The sequence below is a fragment of the Ornithorhynchus anatinus genome, chromosome 13 (assembly GCF_004115215.2).
Source record: "Ornithorhynchus anatinus isolate Pmale09 chromosome 13, mOrnAna1.pri.v4, whole genome shotgun sequence".
NCBI lineage: Eukaryota > Metazoa > Chordata > Mammalia > Monotremata > Ornithorhynchidae > Ornithorhynchus > Ornithorhynchus anatinus.
In genome coordinates this window covers 755,757-768,068 of record NC_041740.1, presented here as the reverse complement: position 1 = coordinate 768,068, position 12,312 = coordinate 755,757, and positions in this window count along the sequence as shown.

Here is a 12,312-nt window from a genome sequence, read left to right as displayed (position 1 = left end):
TTATGCTTCAGATTGATGGGGAGAGGTGAGGAGTGGAGTGACCTGCCTAGCCTGGGTGGTAGAGGTGGTTTGGCCAATGGGTGGGGTCCATCGGGGAAGGTTTCCTGGAGGAGGTGGGAGGAGCTGATGTGTAGCTTCAAGGGTCAGGGCTGAAGGTAGAGTGTTCATTCTGTCCTCCACTTACATCCCACCCTGGTGTGGGGTTGTGTGCAGGAGGTGTGGGAGAAACATGAATGGGTATGAAAGCATTCCAGGATGCATGTGTGTGCCAATGGGCTTGTGCATGTATTGTAAGCAGAGATGTGTACACGTGTGTGTGTGTGTGCATGCACGCGAGTGCCCTGGCTGAGTCCAGCTGGAAGCTCCTCTCGCTCAGGGTCAAGGGGGAAGCTGACCAGATCCAGACCAGCTGCCCCTGTGGACCCTAGCAACTGAGTAATTGCTCTTCGCTCCCTGAGTCTTCCTTGGCCCATGAAGACCCAAGCTGGGGTAGGATCTGGTTCTGGAGACCGGGCCCCAGGAGGTGGTGGGAGGGGGAAGGCCCCAAGGGCTTGCACTGGTTCCCAAACATCCCCGGCCCAGCATCTGCAACCCCCCAGCCCCAAACCCATCAGGGTTCAGCTCGGTGCCAGAGAGCTCCAGCCGGTGGCTAGCTGGGTCCACCCCAGTCCAACCCTGAGATGCGATGGAGAATTTCCCAGCTGTTCCTCCCGGCTCTGCTCCATGGGGAGATGGACAGACACCAGCAGGTGACTCCTGCCAAGCCCCCTCCTCAGGATTGTGTGTGTGTGTGTGTGTGTTTGTGTTTGAGTGCATTTCCTATCTCCCCAACAGACTTGCAGCAGCTTGAGGGAAGGGACCATTTCTCCTCCTGCCTTTGTCCCTCCCCCAGCACCCACTCAGCACACTGTGTGTGTGTGTGTGTGTGTGTGCTCGCGTGCATGTCCTATCTCCCCATCAGACTTGGAGCACCTCGAAGGCAGGGACCATTTCCCTTCCTGCCTCTATCCCTCCGTCCAATCTGCATAATCTGTACCTACCCCAGCACTTAGTACAGTGCTCGGCATGCAGTAAAGGATTAACAAACAATACGGTTCATTCATTCATTCATTCATTCATTCAATCATATTTATTGAGCCCTTACTGTGTGCAAAGCACTGTTCTAAGCACTTGATTCTTAGCAGGGATACCACAGATCGGAAGGCTTCAGAAACCCCAATTCCAAATGGGGAAAGAAGATGGGACTCTCCTGACTCTGACCCCTTGGACACACTTTTCCCCTGCCTGGACGTCCCTCCCCATCACCCCTCAAGCCCACTAGACCACACCTCTCCCTCTCCCTTGAAGCCTTCTAGGTACACACCTCCTCCATGGAGCCTTCCCGAATCACCTCTACAGACTTCACTCCCTCCAATCTCTCCACTCTCTCAGGAATGATGCTATATCTCAGATTATCAGCCTCTGAGTGGTGCTCTCCTCCGAGGACAGCCCCAAAGCCTGTCCAGCCCCAGGATTAGGGATGACCATCCCACACCCCTGAATCTCCTCTCTCCATCCCTGACTCTCCCCGCCTTGACCCAGCACAGGCCATCCAACACCCCTGAAAGACATCATGACATTTCTTCTGTCTGTCCCCAAATCTCATTCATTCATTCAATAGTATTTATTTAGTGCTTACGATGTGCAGAGCACTGTACTAAGTCTCCAGTCCAGTGTTCTACATACATTAGGTGCTCAGTGAGAATTGGTGTAGAGGGTAGTTGTGTTGATGATGATGATGATGATGATGATAATGGTGAAGGTGCTGTCCAGAACTGCACCTGGTGACTCAATTAGGAGCCTGCTGCCCCCTCCCCCCAAACATCCCTATTCCCCTGTGGCCTCAGCCCGCTACTGGCATTCAATGAGAAACCGGGGGTTTGTCAGGCAGTTTTGTGCTGGCAGATGAATTGCTCCGCACACAGGGAGCTGTTCACTGACTATTGATATGCAAAACTCGCCCGGCCTTTGTTCTCGGTGCCAGAAAAATATCTGGTTCGTGTAATTAAACCAAAGCGAGATGGTTCCTGGGTCAGGCTTTTGTCTGCGTGCTGCCTGTCCACTTGCATCCCGGTAGAGGGCTTGTGCAAACAGGGCCTTGCCCTGTGAAGCTCCTGGGGACAACAGCCAGCTCTGCTTTTCCTATTAGGCCACACTGTTTCTCTAAAAGATTCTCTAAAGCCCACCCCAACCCCAAAGCCAACCCCAAAATCAATGCTGTAGGAGCAACCTAACGTATTGGGAAGAGCACAGGCTTGAGAGTCAAAGGACCTGGATTCTAACCCTATCTCCCCAACTTGCCTGCTGTGTGACCTTTGGTGAATCACTTAACTTCTCTGGGCCTCAGTTTTCCCACCTGTAAAATGGGGAATTTATTTTCCCATTTTACCCCCTCTATTTAGACTGTGAGTCCCATGTGGGACAGGGTTAGTGGCCAAGGCATCTTGTAAACAATCAATCAATCACATCTACTGAATGCTTATGGTGAGCAGAGCACTGTACTAAGCACTTGGGAGAGCACACAGGAGGTAAGTGGAGATGTCAGGATGAGAATCCAAGTCCCCGAGCTCTTTCCACCAGGCCACTCTGCTTATTCCTCTGCATTAGGATTTCTGCCCTTACATCAAAAGAGGTCTTCCTGTTGGTTTTTGTTTTGCTGTCTGTCTCCCCCTTTCTAGACTGTGAGCCCGATGTGGGGTAGAGATTGTCTCTATTTGTTGTCTAATTGTACTTTTCAAGAGCTTAGGACAGTGCTCTGCACACAGTAAGCACTCAATAAATATGATTGAATGAATGAATGAAGCACCCTCCACTAGCTGACACAACTGTACAGCTTGATTACTGACTCAGCTATCCCATTCCAGACACACTGGAGCCACGATCCAGTGCTCACTGTCTGAAAATCACTTGGGCCTATCTGTCTTTCCCTTAGATTGTAAACCCCTTGAGAATAGGGAATATATGCCTTGCTTCTATTGTACTTTCCCGAGTGTTTAAGTATTCTTGGTAGGTGCTCAGTAACTATCATTGGTTAATTGACTGGGGTTCAGGAGGTCGATTTTAGTATTGACTCTGCTGTACTACTAAGGGCAGTGCTCTCTGGGCTTCATTTACCTGATTCAATCAATCAATCAATGGTGTTTATTGACCACTTACAGTATGCAGAGCACTGTACTAAGTTTATGGGAGAGTTGGTAGACACGCTCCCTGCCCATGGTGAGTTTACACTCTAGAAAGAATTACTGGGAGGTCACTGGAGGAAGAGTCGAGGATGGTGAGGTGAGAATTAGGGCTAGATTGTAAACTCGTCTATCATCAATCAATTTAAAATAATTTATTATTTATTGAGTGCTTACTAAGTGCAGAGCACTTTACTAAGTGCTTGGAAAAGTTCAATACAATAGAGCTCCTATACCTTATTCCTGCCCTCGAGGAGCTTACAGCCTTATTAGGGCAGGGATAGCTTGTACTTGTTTTACTATACTCTCTATGTGCTTAGAACAGTGCTCTTCATAGAGTAAGCAATCAATAAATACCATTGATAAAATTCATTAGGGGTGTTGGATGGTCAGAGCTAGGTCACTCTGGGGGAGTCAGGCACAGAGAGAGAAGAGTCAGGGGTGTTGGATGGTGTATGCTGGGTCACTGAGGGAAGAGTCAGGGATGAAAAGGGAAAATAATGTTGGTATTTGTTAAGCGCTTACTATATGCAGAGCACTGTTCTAAGCGCTGGGGTAGATACAGGGTAATCAGGTCGTCCCACATGAGGCTCACAGTTAATCCCCATTTTACAGATGAGGTAATTGAGGCACAGAGAAGTGAAGCGACTTGCCCACGGTCACACAGCTGATAAGTGGCAGAGCCGGGAGTCGAACCCATGACCTCTGACTCCCAAGCCCAGGCTTTTTCCACTGAGCCACGCTGCTTAAGTCTGACTTAGTGGATAGAGCATGGGCCTGGGAGTCAGAAGGACCTGGGTTCTAATCCTGTCTCCGCTGCGTGTCTTTATGTAACCTTGGGCAAGTCACTTCATTTCTCCGTGCCTCAGTTACCTGATCTGTAAAATGGGGACTAAGAATGTGATCCCCATGTGGAAAAGGGACTGTGTCCAACCTGATTACCTTGTTCCTACCCCCGTGCTTAGAACAGTGCTTGGCATATAGTAAATGCTTAATAAGTATCATTATTATTATTATTATTAATAAGAGCCAGGGGCGTAGGATGGGACCTTCAAGCCAGTTGGAGGAGATACAGGGGAGTTGGAAGGTCCATGCTGGATTACTGGGGGAGGGTTAGGATTGGAAAGAGGAAAGTGAGGGGTGTTGGATTGTCCATGCTGGGTCATTGGAGGAGAGTCAGGGAGGGAAAGGGAACAGTCGGGGGGGTAGGATGGTCTGTCCTAAACCGTGAGTGTGAGTGACCGGGAGGGCGACCAGCATCCATGTTCTTCCAGTGTCCTGAACGTTGGAGCTGCCCAAGGGTGGAGGTAGGGTGGGGGGCACCTCGTTCCGGGCCTCTGTCCACGCCCACCTGGCCGATGATTTCTGTGGGACGAGAGGAAGCGTGAATTCCGCCCGGGGAAGTGGGGGGCTAGTGATGGGGGGTGCGGAGGACCGGCTCGAGGCGGCTCAGGAGAGAGAGAAAGAACAGGTCTGAGTCAGCGCAGCGCTCCGCTTTTAATGGCACCACCTGCTTCTCGCTCATTCAAGTGCCCGGCTTTCTGCCCCCGCGCCGTTGACTAAGTTGGAGTTTGTCAGTTGTTTGCATTGCGGAGAGAGGTTGTAGGGGGCGAGGAGGCGGGAGAGCTGGGCAGGGGGCTGAGGAGGGGTCTGAGGCAGGGGCGGAAGGAGCCAGAGCTGGCTGATTCTGCAGGGGAGGGGGCTGATCTGGCTGATTCAGCGCGGGGGGGAGGGGGAGCCCCTAGGGAGATCTTCAGAGCAAGGGGGAGGAGACAGTAAGGAGGGTGGGAGAAATGGGGAGAGGGCAGGGGCTGGCTGATTCATCAGGGGAGGGCGATGGGAGAAGGGTAGGGAACTGAGGAGGAGGCCGGGGGTAGGATGGGAGTTCTGGGGAGGGGGGCCGAAGCCGGTTGATTTAGCAGAAGAGTGGCCGGAGAGCAGAGGATGGGCCCGGGTCTGGCCGATTCTTTTGGGTCCCTGCAGGTGATGCTGGAGCTGCACAGTCCGACTCCAGAGTAACTCCCAACCTGGCCAAAGAGAAGCACCGTTGCCTAATGGAAAGCGCAGGGGCCTGGGAGTCAGAGAACCTGGGTTCTAATCCCCATTCAGCTACTTGCCTGCTGCGTGACGCTGGGGTAAGTCACTTCATTTCTCAGTGCCTCAGTTCCCTTATCTGCAAAATGGGAAATTTGCTTAGATTACTGCATTAGCCTTCTTGCTGACCTCCCCACCTCCTGTCTCTCCCCACTGCAGTCCATACTTCACGCTGCTGCCTGGATCATCTATCTACAAAAACATTCAGGGCATGTCACTCCCCTCCTCAGAAATCTCCAGTGGTTGCCCATCCACCTCCATATCAAACAAAAACTCCTCAACATTGGCTTTAAAGCACTCTATCACCTTGCCCCCTCTTCACCTCACCTCACTTCTCTCCTTCTACTACCTGGTCAGCAAACTTCACTCCTCTGGTACTAACCTTCTCACTGTGCCTCCATCTCACCTGTCTCACCTGGGACCTAATTATCTTGTATCTACTTCAGTGCTTAGGTCAGTGCTTGGCACGTAATAAGTGCTTAACAAATGCCACAATTATTATGGGAAAGGTACTGGGATTTCCTGGGCAACTTTGCCAGGGTTCATCCACCAGGAGATGGGACCCAGTGGGCATCCTCACCGACTTCCCCCCCACCCCTCTGGGAAAGCAGGAATTGTTCCCCAAGCCTCTGAATCAGTGATCCCTGAGCGCTGGAGTGACTGAGTACCAGACTATGCCCTAGTGGATAGAGCAAGGGCCTGGAAATCAGAAGGATCTGGGTTCTAATCCTGCTTCCGCCACATCTACTGTATGACCTTGGGCAAGTCACTTCTCTTCTCTGTGCCTCAGTTCCCTCATCTGGAAAGTAGGGATGAAGACTGTGAGCCCCGTGCCGGACAGAGACTGTGCCTAACCTAACAAATTTATATCTTCCCCAGGCTTAGCACAGTGCCTGGGACATAGTAAGCTCTTAACAGATACCACAGTTATTATTATTATTCTTGAACTCAGTCTGAGCTGCCTCCTTAGAGTTAGAGTAGGTGACTTTGTACTCAGCCAGCTTCGGGCCTCTCCCTTCACCACCATTTCTTCTTCTCTTGCCCCAGGCAACCCCTGCTGTCTGTGTTTAACCGGGTCCATGTGAGGTGATTTGGGGATGTCTCAGGACCCTTGAGGAAAGGGGCCTGAGGACCCTCAGGAAACTCAAGCAATCATGCACCTAAGAGATGCAGAGCCTCCTCAGCAATCAGTCAATCAGTCACTGAACATTTACTGTGTGCAAAGCACTGTATTAAGCACTTGGGAGTGTACACTAGAGATAGTAGACACAATTCCTGTCCTCAAGGAGCTTAAGATCTAGCAGTGGAGAAAGACACTAATATAAATTACAGATAGGGGAAGCATCAGTCCTGCATGCATATATATATATATATATATATATATTTATCTTGTCTACTCACTGATTTATTTTGACTCTTCAAGTGGTAAATATTTTTATATCTATCTCCCCTGATAGGAAGTTCTTGAGGACAGACAATGCATTACTTCAGTACTTTCCAAGTGCTTAGTACAGTGCACTGCACAAAGTGGGTGCTCAATATGTGTTGGCACTCCCCCCCTTCTCATTTACTATTACTAGTAATAATTATTAATCATTGTTAAATAGTTACTATAAGAAAATAACTGTATGAAGCGCTGGTGTAGATGCAGGATAATCATGCCAGACATCATCTCTGTCCCACAATAGGTTCACAGTGTAAGTTGAAAGGGTTAAGATTTACTCCCCATTTTACAGATATGGAAACTGAGGCACAGAGAAGTTAAGGAACTGTTTTACTACTACTCCCTTCTCTCTGCCCACTTCTCTGGCCAGAGTTGGGGTGAGCAGGAGGATTGAAGGATGGTCAGATGTGTCCTGAGGGGTTAGGAACAAGGATCGATTAATCAGCAGTGGGTTCTGAGCAGCTATTGTGTGCAGAGTAGTGGCCTGGATGCTTGGAGACATAGACACAATCCCTGACCTCGAGGAACTTAGAAACCAGCCAATCTTGTCAAAAACCCTGAGTGGGAGAGAAGGGGCCAGTTGTAAAGGTGTGGCTGAGTTTTGGCTTGGTCAGCTGGCACCCCCTGCCTGCTCCCAAACCCCTCCTTCCGCTCTGTCTCTGCCTCTGCTACTCATCTTTGTTTCTTGCTCATTCATTCATTCAATCATATTTATTGAGCACTTACTGGGTGCAGAACACTGTACTAAGTGGTTGGAAAGTACAATTCAGCAATAGAGTCAATCCCTGCCCACACAAAGCTAGCAGTCTAGAAGGGAGAAGACAGACATCAAAACAAGAAAACAGACATCAATTTAATTAAATAGAATTACAGATAAATGCACATCAAAACAAGTAAAAAGTCATCAATATAAATAAATAGAATTATAGATCTATAAATATATACATAATTGCTGCAGGGCGGCGGGGAGAGCAAAGGAAGCAAGTCACGGTGACACAGAAGGGACGGGGAGCTGAGGAAAATGGGGGCTTAGTCTAGAAAGTCATCTTGGAGGAGGTGAGCCTTCAGTAGGGCTTTGAAGGGGGGAATGTGTCTCTGCATCTCTAGGGTGGTTGGGTGTTGGGAAAGTTGAGGAAGTGATTGTCCCCATCTGCACCGCTCCCCTCCCCTGCTCTATCAGCCTCCATTCATTATAGAGAAGCAGCGTGGCTCAGTGGAAAGAGCCCGGGCTTGGGAGTCAGAGGTCATGGATTCTAATCCCCGCTCCGCCACTTGTCAACTGTGTGACTTTGGGCAAGTCACTTAACTTCTCGGTGCCTTAGTGACCTCATCTGTAAAATGGGGATGAAGACTGTGAGCCTCACGTGGGACAACCTGATTACCCTGTATCTACCCCAGTGCTTAGAACAGTGCTCGGCACATAATAAGTGCTTAACAAATACCAACATTATTATTATCCCCCATCTCTGTTTTCGAATGCTCTTACTTCTGCAGGGTGTAGCCCCCAGTTGGCCAAGAGGATGTCATCTCTCTTTCTCTCCACCCTCCCTTCCCCCCCCCTCCTGCCCCATGGCTGTCTGTCAATCTGGGAGAGAGAGAGAGATGACAGAAGGGGAGGGAAGGAGAGATGAATGGGGGAGAGGGAGAAGGAGGGGAAGATGGATTCTGGGGGGAGACTGGGAGAATGGATGGATGGGGAAGGAGAGGGAGAGATGGACAGGCAGAGAAAGGGAGAAGGACATGGATATAAGGGAAGGGGGAGAAGGAGGAGGAAAGATCGACCTGAGGAGAGATGGACAGTGAGAAGAGGGAGAAGAGATGGACAGGGAGAAGTGGGAGGAGGAAGTGGAAGGAGGAAAGGGGAGAGGGAGCAAGGGATGAATGAAGGGGGAGAAAAAGAATGGGGGGACCTATCAACTTACTTGGGGTTTGCCCCACACCAGGCTATCCCAGCCAGCCAAGCCCTGACTCAGGGGTGGGAAGGAGGGGATGGGGAGGTTTTGGAAGCAGTGGGGGACAAAGAGCTGTGACTGGAGGGAGAGTGGACAGCTTGTGTGGCTTCCCTAGGGCTGACAGCCTGAGCGAGAGAGCTATTTTTACTCAAGGGAAATGTTGGGAGAGGGCTTGGAGGAGTGGACAAGAGGTAGCAATTAGCCGGGGGCCTGGGCAGTGGCCAAGCCCAGGGTGGGGGCTGTCAAATGATGGCATTGTCCTGGATGTGGTGGGGGGAAGGTAGGAGATTTCCGAGTGCCCCTTCCCGCTGAACTCCCTCTTAGTTCCCCAGTGAGCGTCCGCCTGAGTTTCCCCCGAGAGCCGCCTGTGCTGCTGTTCAGCTGCCAGGTGTTTGACTGTATGTGACTGCCCGAGCATGTATGCACATGTGTGTACTTGGATAGGTCAGTGTTTAAAGTGCATGTGTGACAATGTGGATATGTGTGTGTGTGTGTGTGAGACCCGTGTCACGGTCAGAGTGACAGCCCCTTGAGGGCAGGAACAGTGTCTCCTCCTCCCTCTGTCCCTCTCCCAGTGCCAGTGCAGGGGGCTCTGCTCACAGAGAGAAGGGGCAGAGGACAACTGGGCCGGGGCAGTGACCGCCCCCAGTCACCAGACACTCTGTTTTCATTAGGCAGAAGGAAGCAGCTGGACTCTGGGCTGCCCGGAGCCTCCGGAGGGGAAGCTCTGAAGATTAGATTTCAGGCCAGCAGTGGTCCCACGGCGATCAATCCTGAGGCGCCCAGCTTGCCAAGAGGAGCCTGCCCATTGCCCCCTAAATCCAGGCACCCCTGGGCTTTCGGTCCCAGAGAGGAAGGCCCATGCCCATTCCTCCACCCCCCACCCCTCTGGCAGCTTGGACAGGGCATTACTTGGACTAGGTGCTTACTCTGCAGAGTGCTGTACTGAGTGCCTGCTATACACAGAGCACTATGTTGCAGCACTCTCTACCATGTGCCTAATGTGTACAGCGCACTGCAGTGAGTGCTTACTGGGTACAAAGCACTCTATTGGGTGCCTGCTGTGTGCAGCATATTATATTGGGCACCTCCTGTGTGTAGAGAACTGTACTAGGTGCCTAACATGCAGAGGACTGAACTGAGCATCTGTTGTGTGCAAAGCACTGTTCTGAGCCCCCATTGTAAAGTAAGCATAGGGCGTCAGCTGGGTGCAGAGTGCTGCAGTGGCACAGTACAGTGCTCTGCACACAGTGAATGCACAACAGATATGATTCACCGATTGACTGAATGACTGACTTCCACAGGGGATCGAACTTGTTGGAATGGGACTCCATATGTTTGGAGTTGGTTGTTGTCAGCACCTCAGCCGGGGTGACTGGTGTTGGGGGGAGGATGGCCAAGAAGAACAGCAGGGAATGTCTATAAATAACCTGGCCATTGATCTCCACAGTCCTGAGTCCAGCCAGCAAAGTCATTTTGGCTCCGGTTCCCCACCCGAAGGGGCCGCCACCAGCTCCCTCTGATCCTCCGCCAGTGCTGGTCCGCCCTTGGGACCCTGTAGTATAGACAGCTCAGTACAGGACAGGCAGCAATAATATGATGGCAGGGTCTGAAGGGAAGAGCAGCATGGCCTAGTGGAAAGAGTCTGGGCCTGGGAGTCAGAAGACATGGGTTCTAACCCCAGCTCTGCCCCTTGCCTGCTGAGTGACCTCAGGCAAGCCACTTAGATTCTCTGTGCCTCAGCTCCTTTAGCCCCCAGGGACTCAGGTCACCATGCCTATCTGGGGGTGACTCCTTGTGTTCCTAGAGCAGGAGCACCAGGGACCCAGGGGAGTGGGTGCAGGGCAGTGGGGCTGGGAGCAGCTGGAGAAGCTGTGTGGGGCTGGGAAAGCTGGAGAGCTGTGTGGGATGCAGCTTGATTTAGGGCTGGCCAGTGGGTGCTTGGGTCTGGTGGGCAGGTGGAAATGGGTTGGGGAAATGATCTGGATGTTGATAACGATAATTTTCTCAGTGATGGGTGATGGGAAGTTTGTGGATAATCAGGATTTGGTGATCTTTTTTCTTTTTCTCCCCGCTCGCACCCTGCACAAATGGGCCTCTGCTGTTTTCCACAAGCCAAAACCTTGGTTCAGCCCCACTCACCGGGACTTCACTGCCAGTCTCGGCCAGTCGGGGCCTGGGTTCAGCCCACTGCTCTTAGCAGACTGAGGCCTGGGTCCAGCCCTGTACACCTGGACCCCACTGCCACTCTCAGCAGGCCTCAGCCCTGGTTCAGCCTCGCTGCTCTCTGTAAGCCTCGGCCTCTGCCCGTAGCCTTTTATCTGTGGCGGTCGGAACTGAGCTCTGGCAGCTCGGCTCTTTGATGAACTGGGTGCAGGACTGTCGTAGACGGGCTCATTAAATGCAATCTTCTGCTGAAGTGCATAGGGTGGACACAGAGCAGTTCCTGACCCTTTGAAGATGAATGCTCAGGCTGCGGGGTTCACTGCCCCACATCCCAGTTCCCCTTCCCACGGCTGAACTAGGGCTGAGTTCCAGTTTCGCCTGTTTCGGCCAGAAGTGTCTCTGTCTTTCTTCTGGGAGCAAGCAGCGAGGTCATTGTCCCTGAGCCTGTGCTGACCCCATGGGGATCACCGACCCTGTCAGGGCCCCTGGGAGAGAATAGTGCTCTCTGGCACACAACAGGAGCTTAGTATAGCTCCCTGCACACAGCAGTTGCCAGAGTTTAAATATATCGACATAAATGCTATTGGAGGAGAGGTAGTAGAGGGAGTGCTTACACAGGGAGGAATCAAGTGCATAGATGAAACAGAAATGCTAAAATGGCAGCAGGGTGGGGTGGAAATATTTCCTGGAAGAAATATTTTAGTAGTGCTTGGAAGGCGGGGAGAGCGGTGGTCTGTCGGATGTGAAAGAGGGAGGAGTTTCAAATGGAAGGGAGGACATGAACAAGGGGTCGGCTGGCAAGAGAGACAAGATGAAGGCATGGTGAGTAGGCGGGGTCAAATGTGCAGGCTGGGTTGTAGTGGGAGATGCGTAAGGCAAGGTGGGAGGGAGAGAACTGATGAAGAGCCTTAAAGCTAATGGTGAGTTTTATCCTGATATGGAGATGGATGGACAACCATTGAGGCTTATGAGGAGTGGGGAGATTGGTGCTGAAGTGTTTTTGAGGAAAAAGATCCCGGCAGCAAAGTGAAGCATGGACTGGAGAAAGGAGAGGCTGGAGGCAGGGAGGTCAGCGAGGACACTGATGCAATAAACGGGGTGGGAATTGACAAATGTGTTAGACCAATGTAGGTGGACAAGAAGAGGTAGATTCTATCTGGGTTGTGAGAGAAGAACTGACAGGATTTGGTGCCTGAATATGTGCAATTGAAGGAAAGAGAGGAGTCAAAGATAATGTCAAGGTTGTGGGCTTGTAAGATGGGGAGGATGGAGGCACAGTCATCAGTGATGGCCAAGCCCAGGGTGGGGGTTGTCAAATGATGACATTGTCCCGGATGTGGTGGGGGGATGGTAGGAGATTTCTGAGCCCCAGTGGTGGAGACAGGTCTAGGCCCAACTTTCCCCGAGGAGGGACTAGAAAACAGATTTTTCTCTGCTC